General features: G+C 38.4%; 1 protein-coding gene across 1 annotated transcript in view; it reads left to right on the top strand.

The window, feature by feature from the left end:
• The first annotated feature begins 6,946 nt into the window (after positions 1–6,946).
• The window catches only part of LOC109409024 (protein masquerade), an 84,491-nt gene continuing 71,430 nt past the window's right edge, over positions 6,947–20,007 (top strand). Inside the window, exon 1 of the mRNA XM_062856958.1 lies at positions 6,947–7,216. The gene's annotated coding sequence lies outside the window, so the exon portion shown is untranslated. The remainder of the gene's footprint in view (positions 7,217–20,007) is intronic.

Here is a 20,007-nt window from a genome sequence, read left to right as displayed (position 1 = left end):
ATCTACCATAAAAATTTGGTGATGATAAACTAATAAACAAAAAAGTTATGACAATTCAAACATTTCACAATTTTCACATTTAGTAATAATTTTTTTTAGTGTAAATTAGGCTAATACAAATTTCGATTTTCTCTTATGTCACCGCCCCCTCGGAAAATTTTGGTCGGAATTCAACATTTTGAGGGGGGCACAAATAAAATGTTCAAGAAAATCAACAAATTTAAGGTGTAATTCGAGTTCCACAGAAACTTTCTTAATAAATCCGATGAGTTTATCTATGTTGCCTAATTGTTTGGATATTTTTCCATCGAATACATTTATTATTTACCATCCTCCCCCTTAACGAGTCAACGAGCGCTGTGACAAAAGAAGAAAATGAGATTTGTTCCTGCCTTTATTTCGGCCGGAAATCGCAGTTTGATGCTGATTTTATTGTTAATGGCCTTGCGTGAGTAAAACAAGCTGTTTTTATTATGTATTATGTATATTATATGTACAGTAGTGTGGGACACCAAAATACATTTTACTCCTGTACACTTTTTGAGTTCCGTTTTGGCCCCATATCAACTGTGCAAAATTTCAGCTCGATCGGAGAAACTATATTTTAGCGCCAGCCGTTTTAAATTTTCATACGATTTACTATGGGGAAAATCACTTTTTTAAAAAAAAAATCACCACAGGTTGCCCCTTAACCCCTAAAAATAAATCGATGAATGATTTCTGTTGGAAATTTTACGAGGAACAAACCCTCTGAAGACCGCAAAGCGATCGAAGGCATGTGGAAAAAGTTATTGGCTGAAAACCGAATGACATACCCACGCTGTTTAACACGTAAGGAAAAACAATCTATATATATAAAAATGAGTTTGAAGTCCCTTTGAGGCAACAAAAGTCACGAACGGCTGAACTGATCAGCATGACTCTTGCACGGTTCGATTCGTATTCGTGGTGGCTGTGTTTATATGTAATAAAAAGTTACGAAAATCAACTAAAAAGTAGAACAACTGTGAAAGTACAGTCAGGTCTTTTTTTACGCGGTTTTCATTTACGCGGCCGCGTAAATGAAAACTCCATACAAAAAAAAAATCCATCGTCTTATTTTTGCATGATTCGTCGAGAAATGGTGAGACTTTTTTTACGCGGTTTTTCGAATTTTGAACTGAGTTTTTTTTTTACGCGGTACGTATCCCCCGCGTAAAAAAAACCTGACTGTAATGATTTTTCATGAATCGAGAAGGAATTCAACAGGATCGAAATGAAACCAATCTAGAGAGCTGTGCTAAAATGACCTCCACAGTTGTCAAACCACTTCAACCTGGCAAGACAAAGTTTGCCGGGACAGCTAGTAAATAATAAAATCTCGTCATTTTATCGATCGGGTGAGGCTTAATAACTTTTTCCACGAATGTCGCATCGCTTTGCGGTCTTCGGTGGTCTGATTCCTCGTGAAGTTATCTACAGAAATCATTCAACGACTTATTTTTAGGGATCAATGGTTGACCTCAAGCGATTTTTCTTTGAAGAAGTAAATTTTCCCCATAGTAAATCGTATTAAAAACTAAGAATGGCGGGCGCTAAAATATAGTTTCTTCGATCGATCTGAAATTTTGCACAGTTGATATGGGACCAAAATGGAGCTAAAAAAGTATACAGGAGTTGGAGTTTTTCCATTTTTTATATTTTCCCATATAAACCGTGTACCAGGCTAATGTACGGTAATGTTCCGATTTTATCACGCCCTCCGCGCATTAGTCGTTTATTCATTATTTGCTGTTACATTTGAGGACAAGTGTTTTCCCTCTTCTTCAAAATGAATGTTGAAAGCGTGTTTTGCAACGTTAAAAATATTGAAATGGGTATAGATGTTGAAGTATATATCAAAGCATTTTTGAAAAGGGGCGTGATTAATTGTTTAAACTGATGTCGCTGATGGTACGGTGACATGACTCTCTGCACTTAGCACTTCTGGCAATTTCTCCTCAGTTGTTGTCGTTTTCGAACTTCCTACGCCCTGCTTTACCGATGATATACAGATGGCTCGTTTGTCAAAGTCTAGACGGCAGGACGTGCAAATGCGTAAATTTGGATTCAATTCGGGCATAACCAGTCTCTTTCAGATTATCTATGGTGCTTTCGGTGAGATTTCGTAACTCCTTTGATCATTTTTTTTCATCAAACGGTCTACAAGAGAGAGTTGAGTTGAAGACCTTTGAGAAAGCGACTGTTCATGTTGTTCGTTAGATTATAATAAACAAAATCACTTATTAGTTTTAACTGACTAGTTTGGTGTTGTTTGCTTGGCTGAAGAAAAAATTTACTATTTAATATCCGTAGCGGTAGTATTTTTTTTTTTTGCTTTTTCGTGAGCATTGTCATGGTATGTATACAGACAAACAAACGTAACACTGACGAAATTTTCATTGACCACGCCTTTAACGATCATTTTGAATCTTGGTTGTGGCTTTCATAACCAGAAGAGTGCCCATCATTTTTCTTTGCGTTTGACGTTTCACACTAGCGCCTTCTGATGACGATATTGCACATCGCAGTATTTCGTGAAACATTTCCACCAGGTGGGGGTAGTGTGAACTGGGCGATGGATTTTCACGTGGTAGGTAACTCTCATGCATTTGTTGTTGTTGAAGTTACTCGCATTCTTCCGATCATAAAGTCTGTTCTCTAAGAGGTATTTTTTTGAAGATAAACTAGACGTATACGCGTATATAAAACTTTTATTATACAGCTTTTGTCTTAAAAATAAGTTTAATTCCATTTTTCTTATAATCAACAGCTTTTCAACACTATCAAGGGATTTTTTCACCAGTCATGTACAATAAAAAGTATGACACTCTCAATATTTTTGATCAAAACACTGGATCGCGTCTAAGTTTCAAATAGATACTATAGAAATTATGAATAATCAAACAAAAGTATCATGAAAACAACTTGTTTAATTCAGGCGGTAGCCTTTACAATAAAATCAGCACCAAAAAATAATTCTCAAAATAATTTACACAGAAAAATTTTTTTTTTGTTACTAAATGTAAAAATTGTGAAATGTTTGAAATGTCATAACTTTTTTGTTTATCAGTTTACCATCACCAAAATTTTATGGTAGATAGCTGATATAAAGGGCCATTTCCCCTAAAAAATTAACGTTGGTAAAAAGATAGGGTTTTGAGATATTTGAGTTTTTGTGACAAAAATCATATTTTTTTTAAGTAAAAAAATAAATTTTTTACAGTGTATATTTTCTAAGGAATCATCATTTAGTTATCTAACTTTGCTGAAAAATTCATAACAATCGAAAAATCCGTTTTTGCTGTACAGCTTTTAGAATATTTTTGAGCTGTTTTAGCATACACCCTTCTGAAAAGTTAGTCGTGAGTGAATATGAAGGTTTGATATCGAAAAATGACGATTTAGATGATATTGAAAAACTGTGCAAAGTTTCAGATATTTTTGAAATGGTCGCTCAGGATCGACTGACATGACTCCGTGGAATTCCTCAGCATTATTGGCATGCGATAGCAGCCCAAGCAACACACATGTTATAATAGAGTTACGACAGCGCAAGTTTTGGTTGTATAGAAGTTTATTCTACGTAATTCTAACATTGTGTTGAAATAAAGTAAAATAAACTTCTATACAACCAAAACTTGCGCTGTCGTAACTTTTATATAACATGTGTGTTACTTGGGAGGCAACACAAAAGAGAAAAGGTCACCTCTAAAAAGGTTTTACTGAAGAAAGGCGTGGATCGGTGGTTCAAACGGAGATTAAGTTGGTCGGGAGTCGAACCATAAGTGTTGAAGACCGGTGGAGTTGACCGTAAAGTTGTTCACTTTTCTTGATTTCATTTGTTTACCATTAGAGTCAAGCTTTTATTATTGTATTGTTAGAGCAACCTTTGCTAGTTTGTACATTGCATTTATTCAGTTTTTGCAGTGTTGAATTATTGAATTATCGTACATCACCTTTTAATGCACCCTAATGTAAAGACAAAATGTAATGCATCAATACATTGATAATGCCTATCTAAAGAATTGTTGCATGAGATGTGTGGAATTACTGCATTTTGCATTGCAAAGGTTGATATTCAGTCTAATTCGTGCAATGATATAATGCTTATCGGTTAAAAAGTTTCAGACAAACTTTTTCAACTTATAACAAAAATGCATAAAAGTACAGGGGATAGACAAAATGATCGGGACAGGCAAAATTTTCACTTTTCAAAAAATGTTCAACTAGCTGTAACTTTTCGAAAACTGCATCAAATATTCTCAAATTTTTACTGTAAGTTCTTCAACTAGTTGTGTATCAGCGGACAAAATTTGGAAAAGATCGAACAATTCTTCACGAAGTTATAAAGATTTTTGGAAGAGATGAAATTATCCGATAGCCAACTTTGAGCTGTTATATCTCCGGATTCAATGAGCCGATTGCAATGAAATTTTGACCATTTAAGACTTATATAATGAACTCTGAAAAACATTTGACTCAACTTGAAATTTTTAACAAGCAAAAAAGTTATAGCGAATTTATTTTTTTCACGATTTTTTAGTAAATTGGTCTATTCTTAATATGCATCTCATTACTTTTTCAATTTATTGGCGGCTATGTTGTTACTTTCCTTCAAAACGCATTTATATATAAGTCAATTAGAGGGAAACTAAATGAACTATAATTTGCATCTTGAATTTTGTAACGATGTTGATGTTTTGGATAATTTGGTGTTTTATTAGAAAAATAATCAAATCGTTATAATTTTCTTCCGTGTTAAGAATATTAAGTTGAGTCAATGTTTTTTCATAGATCATTATATAAGTCTTAAATGGTCAAAATTTCATTGCATTCGGTTCATTGAATCCGGAGATATAACAGCTCAAAGTTGGCTATCGGATAATTTTACATTTTTCAAAAATCGTTATTACTTCGTGAAGAATTGTCCGATCTTTTCCAAATTTTGTCCACTGATACACAACTAGTTGAAGAAGTTACAGTAAAAATTTGAGAATATTTGATGTATTTTTCGAAAAGTTACAGCTAATTGAACATTTTTTGAAAAGTGAAAATTTTGCCTGTCCCGATCATTTTGTCTATCCCCTGTATGTTTTCCCATACAAAATTCCATACAAATTTCAATTGCAATGCGCAAAATGTAGACGCAACCGATCGAGCTAAAATTTTGCACAGATACTCGGGACCCGAAACGGAACCAAAAACAGCTTTGATCTGAGAAAACGGTTCCGATGACCCACGCCAATGACCATCCGCTTATGAAGCAAACGTGTGCTAGTGACTGCCCAGTTGCGGAGGGAGATGGATTGGGATGGAAAAACATTGACTGGCAGCACGTAATTGAAAAGCCATTTTCACGTCCAATGGAGGCGCACGGTTCACAATATTTTCTAATTATCGGGTTCGTCACTTCACTCACTTGAAGTCTACACTGCAAAATGAGCGATTCCACGAACAAGTGGGAAATTTTTCCAGTTTTTATTTTTTGTTTTTTTTTTTTTTGATTTGCATGAAACCTTGCATACAAGTTTTTGGGGAACAAAAACGCTGTTTTGCATACTTGGTTCGCCATTTTGAATCTAGCCTTACTTATGAGAAGGGCCTGATCTTCAAACAATTGTATTTCGAAAACGGTTTGTCCGATCGATTTGGTGTCTTCGGCGAAGTTTTAGACAATTGTTGGTGCTATATGGAGAAAATATGCACGGTAAAAAAAATGTTTGGTTTTTGTGATTTGAACTAAAATATAGATTTTCCGTCAAAAGTGACATGTCAATATTTTTTTATTATCCTTATGTTATAGCTGACTGAAAATGCTATCTAGTGCACAGTAGGTTGTTCAGACTCAGAGGGCTCCGTCTCCATTGTCGGCTGATGAAGATTTGGTCGATTTGATTTTCCGTGACGACATCACGGGAAACCATGGATGTCACTTTGTGCACTCGATGAGGAAAGAGCGATCCCCCACTCAACATGTCGTTGTTGCCAGGTCTCCACGAGAACATTTCTTTGAGACCATTGCGTCACATTACGTGTTCATAGTCCCAAAAGTCGGAACCAACCTTCGCATTGAAGTCGCCCATGAGGATCTTGATATTACCTTTCGTAATCTTATCCTCGAGAGCATTCAGTTGACTGTAAAAGTTCTCTTTGTCTTGCATTTCGGCAGCATCGGTCAGCGCGTAACATTGGATCATGGTAAGGTTTCGAACCCGTGTTCTGAATCTGGCTGCTCTCCTGATCAACTCACCATTTTGCATCAAATTATATCATTGTGTAAATTAAAGTTGAAGCATTTATACATTAATCAATCCAAAATACAATAAAAATAAGCTTGTCTACCAATTTCTTCATTAATTCAGAGCCAAGATATTGTGGTAACGACGTACAAAGGGATGGACTATGCTATTTTGGCCCAATGACACTCCTACTGGCGGTATCTGAAATCATAGAAAGTTAATTTTATATTTTGGACATCTGCTATGCAAGTATGAGTTCACATTTTCTCAATTAACAAACGGAATGACTGTTTACTGTTTTAGAATCTTCTATTGAATAAGGATCTAGGTATTTTGTTTGGATATTACTGTTTCGTAAAATCAGCCTTGTCCCAGTAGGGGTGTAATGTCAATGGGAAAACAAAAGTGATAGAAAATATCACGTCACTCAATCAGTCGAGCATCTTCTGAGAAAATCTGGGAGCATGGTTATTAACTATTCAAGGGAGTATGAAAACGATTCATTAAGCTTTGAATTTTGTAACAATAAAAGCATATAATCAACCAGTTCCCCGCACGATTAACTCAAGATCGCAGACCCATCTTTCACGCCTTGGAAGCGTGTGGGACTTATAAATCTTCGGTTCGTTGCCTTTCTTCAGGTCTTCCGTTTTTGTTACTTATTCCTTCGAAGGCTTCCGATTATTCGCGATCGTCAGTCTTCAACCGCAATCCACTCGGTACAGACGTAGTGTTCAGGTACAGGGTACAGGCAAAAACGAGAGAAGTGAAAATAAACGTAACGTAGAAAGTGACCGACCGCAGCGGGGAGATACAGTTTCGAACTTTGGGTGCGTTGTAACTTCTTTTTCCCCCTTAGTGTAAGTGTCAAGTGAAAACGAAAACAGCGCTTTCTATTGTATCGGACATTTGCCAAAACTTAGTCCACCGTTTGTGCCGCACGTCACAGTCTTGAGGTAAGGTTTTTTTTTTTGAGTTTTTGATACGTATGCGCGAAGAATTGAGCCATTTTGTGGATGTGGGTAGTGTTGATGTACAGCAAGTGCTTTTACCTACTTTTGAACGTAATTGATGATTACATCGCACGATCGTAATGCACCTAACTGGAATCAACATTTCAAACGTTGAGGATGCTCACCGCCAAAAATAAACTTCTAACGGTTCTCAAAACGTGTCGGCATAGAAAAAAAAACTCTTTCGTTCAAGTGTAAGTCCATGAATGATCATCAAACCGCCTGTAGTGCAAAATATAAGTATAGTGAATGAATAAGAGCACCAATGGGCAGCACAGGCGATCGATGATATCCCACAGGAAAGCATAATGGAAGAAGAAAGCGGTCCAAAACAAAACGGTGTGTAGGTGAATGGTGCCCTCCTCCTACCTGTTGTCGATGGGCTACACGAGCAACAACACTCTACCAATCGCAAAATAAAGAATTCACATCGGAATTGCACACGATTAAATCTGGTGATCTATTCAGAGAAACGATTTAAATATTGTTAGGAAATGCGTTATGCCAACTTTCTAAGACTAGAGCTACTTTTTTTTAGATAAATCACTTGCATACGAACCGGCTTCAAAAAGGGTATTAAAAGTGGCATATTGTATATTTTCAAATCAGGTCCTTTTCCTCACAGTATTGTGCTGATTTAACAGCACAAACTAAAAGTCACCCAAAATATTGCGGATTTTTAGAAAATTTTCCATTCTGCGGTAGCCGCCGAGTTCTACCGCAGCTGTCAAAGTCCTACCGCAGCAACGAAAATCATCGAATCATTGAAAAGTTTGGCCTAATCAAAGCATGCTTGCAAAGTGAAATGTTATGAAAAGCAAAACAAATAACGATCATCGGCGTCGTATCCAAGGCTCGATCCAAGGAATCCTTGGACTGACTGATGATACCTTGGTGAAAATCATCAGTCTGACAGCTGCGGTAGCTTTTCAATCTTCCGTAAAGTGGAAAATTTTCTCTAAATTAGCATTATTTAGGATTATCGAATCTTTCAATTGCAATTGGTAACTGATACCCCAGTACTTGTTTTAAAAATATAAAACTCGAGAAAATACTGTTACATGGGAAAGTATTAAGAAAAATCAATGAAAAACTATCAAAGTTACCCCGTTTTACGGTAGTTTGAAATGTTTTACATATGTTTATTGAATTTTATCTGACTTTTGGTGTCTCTGATTTGGAGTAACTTTGATCACCCAAGTAAACAATACTCGTTTAACGAGTGAGTGTAATCAGTTTTGTACCTTTTATTTCCACCTTGTTATGCTTATCCTTTCACAGGTACGCGGTTTGACCTACCACTTGTAATCTTCCTCAGTGTCAGCTATCCACTCAAGTCTCCGTTAAAGGATAAACAGAACAAAGCATAACATAAAAGGTTATGTTGTTATGATTACACTCATTCGAAGAGGGTATTCTGCTTAGAGGGTTCGAAAAGTCGATATAAGATAATATTGTCTATCCGGTTGGAATCAAGACAGACTTACTTACCTTACCGGTCAGGCTAAGGCCGGGGTGGCCTCTGCTGTACATAGTAGCCGCCTCCATTCCACTCGGTCCATGGCTGTTTGTCTCCAGTTCCGCACTCTGCGTAGGGTCCGCAGATCGTCCTCCACTTGGTCGACCCACCTAGCTCGCTGCGCTCCACGTCGTCTTGTACCGGTCGGATGACTCTCGAGAACCATTTTAGTCGGGTTGCTATCCGACATCCTTATGACGTGACCCGCCCACCGTAGCCTCCCGATTTTCGCGGTATGGACGATGGTTGGTTCTCCCAGCAGCTGATGCAGCTCGTGGTTCATTCGCCTTCTCCAGGTCCCGTCTTCCATCTGCACTCCGCCGTAGATGGTACGCAACACCTTCCGTTCGAAAACTCCAAGGGCGCGTTGGTCCTCTGCACGTAGGGTCCATGTTTCATGCCCATAGAGGACGACCGGTCTAATCAACGTTTTGTAGATGGTTAACTTCGTGTTACGGCGAACTTTATTCGATCGTAGAGTTCTGCGGAGTCCAAAGTAGGCACGATTTCCTGCCACAATGCGCCTCTGAATTTCTCTGCTGGTGTCGTTGTCGTCGGTCACCAGTGAGCCCAAGTACACGAATTCTTCAACCGCCTCGATTTCATCACCGTCGATATAAATTCGGGGTGGCGGGCGCGGTGATTCCTCCCTGGAGCCCTTTGCCATCATGTACTTTGTCTTCGACACATTAATGACTAATCCGATTCGCCTGGCTTCCCTCTTTAGTCGGATGTACGTTTCCGCCATCGTCTCAAATTTACGAGCAATAATATCAATATCATCGGCGAAACCAAGCAGCTGAACGGACCTCGTGAAAATCGTCCCACTCGTGTTTATACCCGCTCTTCTTATTACACCCTCCAAAGCAATGTTGAACAGCAAGCACGAAAGACCATCACCTTGCCGTAACCCTCTGCGAGATTCGAAGGGACTCGATAGTGTCCCTGATACTCGAACTACGCACATCACTCGATCCATCGTCGCCTTGATCAACCGTATCAGTTTATCCGGGAATCCGTATTCGTGCATAATCTGCCATAGCTGTTCTCGATCGATTGTATCATACGCCGATTTGAAATCGATGAACAAGTGGTGTGTGGGCACGTTGTATTCGCGGCATTTCTGCAACACCTGGCGGATGGCGAACATCTGGTCCGTTGTAGCGCGTTCGCCCATAAATCCAGCCTGATATTGCCCCACGAACTCTCTTGCAATCGGTGATAGACGGCGGCATAAAATTTGAGAGAGTATCTTGTAGGCAGCGCTCAGTAGTGTGATCGCGCGGTAGTTCCCGCAATCCAACTTGTCGCCCTTTTTGTAGATGGGACACACGATACCTTCCATCCACTCCTCCGGTAATACTTCCTCCTCCCAAATCTTGGTAATGACCCAGTGTAGTGCTCTTACCAGTGCTTCTCCACCGTATTTTAGAAGCTCGCTTGGTAGCTGATCTGCTCCAGCGGCTTTGTTGTTTTTCAACCGGCCAACCTCCTCCTCAATCTCTTGAAGGTCAGGGGCCGGAAGTCTTTCGTCCTGTGCACATACTCCTAGATCTGTTACCACGCCACCTTCGGTACTTGCAACGTCGCCATTGAGGTGCTCATCGTAATGCTGCCGCCACCACTCGACTACCTCACGCTCGCTCGTGAGAATATTCCCGTGATTATCTCGGCACTTGTCGGCTTGTGGCACAAAGCCTCTGCGCGAGCGGTTCAGCTTCTCGTAGAACTTTCGTGTGTCCTTAGCGTGGTACAGCTCTTCCATTGCTTCGCGATCTCGTTCTTCCTGCTGGCGCTTCTTCATCCGGAAGACTGAGTTCTGCCTGTTCCGCGCCTGTTTGTAACGTGCCTCATTCGCTCTCGTACGGTGTTGCAGCATTCTCGCCCATGCTGCATTCTTCTCGTTTTTCAACTGTTCACATTCGCCGTTGTACCAGTCGTTTCTGTGATTCGGAGTCACGAAGCCTAGTGCTGTAGCCGAGGTACTACCTATGGCGGATCGTATGTCCCTCCAGCCATCTTCAAGTGTAGCTGCGCCAAGCTGCTCTTCCGTTGGTAGGGCCACTGCTAACTGCTGCGCGTAGTCTTGAGCCACTTCTACGTTACGAAGTTGCTCGATGTTGAGCCGCGGCGTTCGACTTCGACGCGTGGTGATAACTGTCGAAATGTCAATTTCTTGATTTTGCTTTGGCTGACCAAGCCATGTGGGAAATTACACTGTTGAAAATGCTTTGACATCCATGTGCACAACAGAACATGTGCTCGATGAACAAATTGAGATTTGAAATTATGAAAAGAAATCCACGTACTCCGGTGAGACTCGAACTCACGACTCCCAATTCGCTAGACGGGCGCTTCTATTCCTTCAAGCTACGGAGTCACTCGACTATCTCTATAGTCGAGTGACTCCGTAGCTTGAAGGAATAGAAGCGCCCGTCTAGCGAATTGGGAGTCGTGAGTTCGAGTCTCACCGGAGTACGTGGATTTCTTTTCATAATTTCAAATCTCAATTTGTTCATCGAGCACATGTTCTGTTGTGCACATGGATGTCAAAGCATTTTCAACAGTGTAATTTCCCACATGGCTTGGTCAGCCAAAGCAAAATCAAGAAATTGACATTTGTAAGGTGCTACGGTCACCCTTACCGTATTCGGTCGGCCGAGGACCGACCCGTCGAGAGTCCGACTGCACACTAATTGCCATACCAATAAGTGATTGGAAGGCAGTGCCCGAAGCTCTCGACAATTAAAAATAACTTCCTCTCCCGCTTTGACATACATGTACACAACAGACAATGTGTTAGATGTTCATCTAATCCCATCCGAAGGGGGTTTGGATTGTGAAAAGAAGATAACCATGTGCGATTGTGGAATCGAGTTCAGTTCTAGGCCTGCTGGCGACGGAGATAGTCGAGTGACTCCGTAGCTTGAAGGAATAGAAGCGCCCGTCTAGCGAATTGGGAGTCGTGAGTTCGAGTCTCACCGGAGTACGTGGATTTCTTTTCATAATTTCAAATCTCAATTTGTTCATCGAGCACATGTTCTGTTGTGCACATGGATGTCAAAGCATTTTCAACAGTGTAATTTCCCACATGGCTTGGTCAGCCAAAGCAAAATCAAGAAATTGACATTTGTAAGGTGCTACGGTCACCCTTACCGTATTCGGTCGGCCGAGGACCGACCCGTCGAGAGTCCGACTGCACACTAATTGCCATACCAATAAGTGATTGGAAGGCAGTGCCCGAAGCTCTCGACAATTAAAAATAACTTCCTCTCCCGCTTTGACATACATGTACACAACAGACAATGTGTTAGATGTTCATCTAATCCCATCCGAAGGGGGTTTGGATTGTGAAAAGAAGATAACCATGTGCGATTGTGGAATCGAGTTCAGTTCTAGGCCTGCTGGCGACGGAGATAGTCGAGTGACTCCGTAGCTTGAAGGAATAGAAGCGCCCGTCTAGCGAATTGGGAGTCGTGAGTTCGAGTCTCACCGGAGTACGTGCATTTCTTTTCATAATTTCAAATCTCAATTTGTTCATCGAGCACATGTTCTGTTGTGCACATGGATGTCAAAGCATTTTCAACAGTGTAACTGTCGAAAGTTTTGAGCGCATGCATACAGCGACTAAGTAGTGATCCGAATCTATATTCGCACTGCGGTATGTGCGGACGTTGGTTATATCCGAGAAGAATTTACCGTCGATTAGAACGTGGTCGATTTGGTTTTCTGTTTGGTGGTCGGGTGATCTCCAGGTGGCTTTGTGGATATCTTTGCGGGGAAAGAAGGTGCTTCGGACTACCATACCACGGGAGGCTGCAAAGTTTACGCATCGCTGGCCGTTATCATTCGATACGGCGTGCAGGCTGTTTTGCCCGATTACCGGTCTGTACATTTCCTCCCTTCCTACCTGCGCGTTCATGTCGCCGACAACGATTTTCACGTCACGCGGCGAGCAACCATCGTATGTTTGCTCTAACTGCGCGTAGAACGCTTCTTTCTCGTCATCGGGTCTCCCTTCGTGTGGACAGTGGACGTTGATGATGCTGTAGTTGAAGAAACGGCCCTTAACTCTCAACATGCACATCCTAGCGTTGATCGGCTGCCACCCGATCATACGTTGTCGCATATTACCCAACACTATAAATCGTGTTCCCAGTTCATTGGTGGTGCCACAGCTTTGGTAGAAGGTAGCCCCGATGCCCGCTTTTCCACACTTTCTTTTCAGTCCAACAAAGTTCCTGCAACGCCACGATGTCGAAGTTGCGGGGATGTAGTTCGTCGTAGATTATCCTGTCACATCCTGCGAAACCTAGTGACTTGCAATTCCATGTTCCAAGTTTCCAATCGTAGTCCTTATTTCGTCGCGTGGGTCTTTGCCGATTGTATCGAGTCGTATTTTCTCCTATGTTATTCGCAATGGGGATTTTTACGGGTGGCTTATTGGGCCTACGCCAACACTCCTGTCTCGCCGGAGGGCCATCGTGCCAGTTCTGTTTCATCAAGACAGACATTCAATCAAAAATTGCAACTCTCTTGGTCCACAAGTGTCGCAACTGTTTCGCATCTAGTGCGCTGTGTTGCTGGCAACAACGTGAAGGATGCGCACTACTTCTGACATGATTCAAAAACGTCGCGAGTTGGGTTGCGTCGCGACTTGTTTGTGCGACGTCCGGTTTGGTGGCGGCCCGACAATATTCGTTTATGTTCACGACGGGAAAAAGTTCACAACCGAAACGACTGTCGTACGTTTAATTTCTCCGCCGATATATTTACGTTTATTTCCTGAGTATTCCGGTGATATTATTGCTCCAACTCCGTCTACTTTATAGAAATTTGCCAGCACTATCGTTTTCTAGTGGACGTATTGCGATAAAGACTTATTTAAACCGTGAAATGTCCGAATTAAAATCAACGGTGCGCGAGAAAGATGTGAAGTGCAAAAAATGCTCCATTTGTATTTACACCGAGTTCAAGCTGTGTTCTGTGTGCAGTGGTCCTTGTGGTGGTTCATTTCGCATATCATGCATCGATATGAGCAAAGAACAACTGCGAAACCGAACGCAAGGTATGTTATGGATGTGCACAGAATGTCTACCGGCTTTTGACGATTGGCGAAACGCCCATTTTAAGTCGCCAGCTCCCGTGGATACAACAAGTGAAATCCCAAGTAACACAGAAAACATCTTTGGAAATGGAATTTGAAAAAGATGTCATAGTACAGTACTATAATCGTATCTGTACACATCTTTTGTTGAAATCATGGTTTATCTATGTTTGACAAAAACAAGCTACCGGGAATGATTATCACCTCACTACAAGTTATAATAAAGTAAATTTTACGTTGGTTACACAATATTTTTGTACCATGGTCATCTTCTAATTGAAGATGATATGTAAAACATCAGCAGCACACAGTGATAACCTTTGTGATCAAATATGTTGCGTATACGTTATTTTTACGTATTAAATACGTTAATGTTTGAGATTGTCGCGTCGCTGTCCATTCTCTCACTTAAGCAATATTTAGGAAACACCTCTTGCACTTGAAAAATACAAGGCAACTATGATAGCAGCTAAAATTGCATCCAACACCAATATTTTATGATTTGTGGTTACTTACCTCGCTACGAGGTTGTAAAAAGACGAACACAAGGAAATAAACATAAACGCAAGCAAGATTGGCCACTATAGGCATGAATGTCTCACAAGTTGGAAGCCATCGATGAGTGTCACTTAAAAGTCAGCCTCCCGTCACCTTATAACCACTTTAGATATTTACATGGCGGCTAAATCTCACTCAAAATCCAGTTTTCACACTATTTTTTATCCCACGCAATTTTTGAAATTAATTCAGCCATATTCGCTCCAAGAACTGATCTCTAATTTGGTTATTGTTGTACTAATGTTCAAAACACGTATCCAAAACCTCATCGTTGTATGCTATTTGGAAATAGATGTTTGAAATATGTTACTTTGATGTTTTTTCTACGTAATCCAATCGATTCAAGTGATAATTTACAAACATGGTATTGAGATGTATAACAGATGTAATTTGAACGTATTAATAATGTTTTAAATTATTCTCTTACAGGCCAGACAAATTACAGTGCCGGCTAAAAAGTTTCATTTCAAAATTTTCATATATAGCCGTTTGTTAATCTACAATTTTTTCTCCCAATAATTATTCATCTAGAAAAATGTTTAAAATTATAAAATGAAATAATTCCCTTACTAATAACAATTTTTACACTCTAAAAGCACCCCGACTAGAAGATTCTAACAAAAATATAACATAATTATAACAAACCATGATAAGTATAACTCATTGTGATATAATCATGTTTAACATCATTGGTGTTTAAAAAAATTATAACTCAATTGTATCATATTAGGGGTACTCACTAAACAGATTAAATTGCTGCGTAAGCCATGATTTTCTGCTTATTTGAAATGTTTCATGATTTTGCGAATGAAATAATCAAAGATTGCCTTGGTGATCGCGACGTTTAATCAGTTTAATCAGTTTACGCTGTTAAGTGAATCCCCCTATTATGTTATAAATGGTGTTCAATAACTCATTGTAAAATAATTTAGTTCTGATTCTTTGACATTCAGAACATCATTTTACACAATTGTATCAAAATATGATAGAAACGAGTTTTCTTGAAGCTCAAATTTATATCATACTATGTTATAATTTTGTTCTGATTATAATAAAATAGGTTATTATTTTGATAAGACTGGTGTACTTTTTGTTACAGTTTTAGTTATTTTAACATCATCCTGCATCTAGTTTATAACAAAATAAGTTATATTAAAAATTCATATCATCATAACACAATGTGTTATAAACTTGATATATTTTTCTAGTCGGGACAGCATTAATACATCATAATTGAAAATAACATTCCGAAACATCCTGACGGTACTGTGTTCCGAAGCCACCATGTTGCATGTCTGAAAATTTGTACCAAAATCAGGCACAAATCAGAGAAATCAAAGAATACCTCCCTCTTGTTTCAAATCCAATGGAAACCCGACTAGAGGATCATAACAAGAATATATCGTAATTATATCTCATTGTGATATGACTAACAAATTATGTTATAATTTTGTTATGACATGGGCTGTTTATTACTTTTTCGAACTAAATTATAACAAAATATATTATAATCTTTTGTAACTAATTTTGTTATAAATAATTCAAAACAAACTCTGTTAAAACTTTGTTATTTTTACAACTGAATAAAATGATTCGTTGGAAAAATAACACAATTATATCAGAATATGAAATAATTTTAAATTTTAAGTACATTACAAAAAATAAAAATAAAAATATTATGTATTCGTTTTTTGTCTGTTTTTTTTACTGCGCAGAATGCCGGAAGCGTATCCGAGTACTCTCAAAACTAAAAGGTACTCTTATTTTTTCCAACTTTAAACCGATTTGAGTGAACTTCGACTCGTTAAAATAAGAAACTATTCTTATTATTGATTATGCGAATAGAACGGTTGGGTCATGCGGTATTACCAAAAGTACAAATTTTCTGGAACATGGGATGAAAAATTGATGAAAAACTTCAAACCTCATTTACTCAAAAGTGGCGTTTTGTCACTTACATCCCTTTGTTTCTAACCCCCTCTATTCTAATATCGGAGTTGGAGTTAGCGTATTGAAAAGACATGGTCTCTCGGGAAACATGTTCCGTAATGATTACACTGAAGTTTTTTTTACGACGGTAATGGTACCGCGTAAAAAAAACCGCGTTATTTCAAAAAACGTCGTAAAAAACCGCGTTATTTCAAGAACCGTCGTAAAAAGACCGCGTTATTTCAAATAACGTCGTAAAAAAAGTCCAAAAAAATCAAGTCACGTTAGATGTAATCCTGACTATTTTGCGCGTGTTTTTGAAAAAACTCGGTTTTTTACGACGGGTTTTGAAATAACGCGGTTTTTTACGAGGTTTTTTGAAATAACGCGGTTTTTAAAAAAAACCGTGTAAAAAAACCGCGTAAAAAAAAACTTCAGTGTACTTCAAAATCAATGAACACGTACTGTATAGTAGACACGACAAGCCGTGTTAGTTTACAAACAGTTCCTTTAGTACAGCTTCTAGCTGTAATGATATCGCATAACGGCCTTCAAGGCGCTGCTGGTTTGTGGATTTGTTAGTATTACGAATTGTACTATATAGTAGCAGCTGTTTCGTTAATGGGAACTCCTATTAAGTTTGTTCAAGTTTTCACATCTTTTGGTGTTCCCGTATTTGATATTTGCATTTCGAATGCCAACAGCAATAACTATTACTTTATTTATCTTCTTAAGTTTATTGACTGCTGCATCATATTATTGAGTAAAAAATAAAGGCATTGCACCTTCTACTAATTTTATCAGACTCTTATGTATTTTTTATTTTACTCAATGCTTCAAATTCATTTTTTGAGTCAATATAGTATCATAGCTGCTGATATGTTTAATCTAAGTATTTCCTTCATTTAATATCCCAGTCCCGTTACGGTGCAAATTCCTAACACTTTTCCACGATTCCCAATTTTGACGCGAATGCACTCTTAGTGTAAAATGTCATAAAAAAAGAAATCGACTCCCAATTCTTTTAGACTAACTTTTAAACTTTTAGATTAACTAGAATTTGTAGCTTCAAAGCGCGAAACATCTACACGGAAAAAAGAAGAAACCTAAACACGAGTTTTTTTTAAATCTCAAAATTGAGTAAAGATAGTTGTATATCATATTAACAGTACTGCTATTCTAACTTCTAATTATAACGTCAAAAAGTACCGAACAGACTATGTATTAAGAAGTAATGGATGTTATTGAGCGTGGAGATAGCAAATGCGGTACTAAATAATCCTAAACAATACAAATGTGAATGATAATTCTGCTCAATTGATCATTGCATTTCTCTATTTAAACTTTTTTTTTATTACGACTGTTGCGGATTACAGGCAATAGGCCCTTTGGATCTGCGCCGCATTGACACATGTCTTTTCAATGTCAATGTCAACGATGACTTGTATGTAGCATGCCGAAGTGATAATAGCCGACGATAACAAAAAGCGAATCGATATCACGTGAAGTCGTACGGCTAATGAAGAAGCCTAATCTTAATATTATTCGTTTCTATGCAATCTTATACTATAATAATTATTGAACAAGATCACATGAATTCTTAGTAGTTAGTTTCAGTAAGTTCAAGGTTTGTGGAATGTTAATTGTGTTCTTATTTAGCTACTTAATCTATGATCATGCAACACACAAACAACACTTGAACATGTATCTAATCATTCTTAAAATTGCAAGCCTAAAGTGTCCCTAAACGCTAAATTATAAACTAAATTAGTACGGGATAGTAAGTACGGAGTAAATAGCCAATGAAATACAGCTAATTTGACAATCTTGTTCATAGCTAGGTATCTAACCTCACAACTGCCTCATAAATCGACACTGGAAGGCTGATTGGATCAATCGGATAGTTTAGAAACTAATTTGTAAGTTGATTTCAGTTTATTGAATTGGATTGTTCAAAATAAAAGTTTTTTTCCAGTCGAGTTTACGGAAACACCGAACTACGGAACAGTTTTTTGTAACAACGACCTATTATCATTCGACCATATTTGCTTTGACATTATGTCAACTTTTTCATTTCTAAAAATAATCTAAATCTTAGAATAAAACTAAATAACATCTGCAAAAGTTATCATATCAGCCTATGATATAATTGTGATCAATTAAAACAAAGCCACATTTTACCTTCGCTCACGTAGGTACGTGTATGATCGTCGGTCTCACAGCGCAAAGAAAAAAAAATAAATTAAATCATCTCCATCCGTAAAGAATCACGACTACAGCAACTTTGACGCCGCCAGAAGGCACCCCATGACGAAGCTCAATCATAAATAGTCGACTGACTATTTTTTCGTCGTTCTCTTTGTTCAACAAACGACGACGGGCCATGCGCACGCCACCACTGTTATTAATGTTGCAGTGCGCATGTCTGCGCACCGCGATAGCGCTGTTGGTACGAGAGAGAGGTTCATTGTTTGATCTGGCATTCAAATCTCTGTCTATTTTTGTTCTGCGACTGACAAACAAGAGATGGGGGAATAGGGAAACTGGCAATACGTAGAACCAGTAAAGCTTCTTTCGCCACTCACTTCAGATGCTGTGATAGCCTCATTGGTAAAGGCGACTGAAAATTAACGATGGCAGGATTATTGGTTCAACTCCCGTCCGGGTTTGTAAGTTTTATAATGAAATCGAAAGTTTTTTTTATGTGACCTATTATTTTCTAAAAATAGAATAACACACTTTAAATAATTACCCAAAAATGAGTATAAAAATTTAGTTTTTACCCTATTTGATTTTTACCCTAATTGAAAATATCAAACTGTATTATAAATTTGATATATTTTATCAAAAACTTAAAACAGGGCTTGATATATTTTTGATATATTTGTAACAAACTCTGATACACTTTTGTTAGAACCCTTATGATTTTCAGTTAGAATTTTTGTTATTTTAACAACATCCTGCATCTAAATTATAACTGCCTATGTTAGAAAAAATCTGTGTAACATAATAACATATTTTGATATAATTTTGTTATGTTCGCCTAGTCGGGAAGCGAATCAATTTATGAGAAGTGAATGTATATTAGTGTGGGACACGCTTGTATGAAAAAAATAAATCCTCGCTCCAGTCGACTTTTTAGATCCCATTTAGGCCCCATATGAACTGTACAAAATTTCAGCGCAATCGGTGAAACTATAATTTAGCGCAAGAGGTTCAAAGTTTGCATAGGATTTACTATGGGAAAAGTTGCACTTTCAAACAAAAAATCCCAGAGGTCGCCTTTTGTCTCCTTAATTTAAATCGATCAATGCTTCTTGTAGAAATAACATTAACGAAACTTTCCTTCGAAGACCGCAAAACGATTGGATGCTTGTGGAAAAAGTTATTGATTTATTACCGATTAGTAATCCAACGAATGGCTTTTTGTTTTGTTTTATCAGCAGCACTGCTGCTGCCGTTGTTGCATGGGGTGGCGGGAGGCATCACCACCCCCAGAAACAGCAGCAGCCAAGGCAGCAGCTACAGTGCTGCTAATAAAACAAAACAAAAAGCCGTTCGTTCGATCACTAATTGGTAATAAATCTATAACTTTTTCCACAAGCATCCAATCGTTTTGCG

This window comes from Aedes albopictus, chromosome 3 (assembly GCF_035046485.1).
Source record: "Aedes albopictus strain Foshan chromosome 3, AalbF5, whole genome shotgun sequence".
NCBI lineage: Eukaryota > Metazoa > Arthropoda > Insecta > Diptera > Culicidae > Aedes > Aedes albopictus.
The sequence above is the reverse complement of the archived record's forward strand: the minus strand, read 5'-3'. Positions and strand labels throughout refer to the sequence as shown.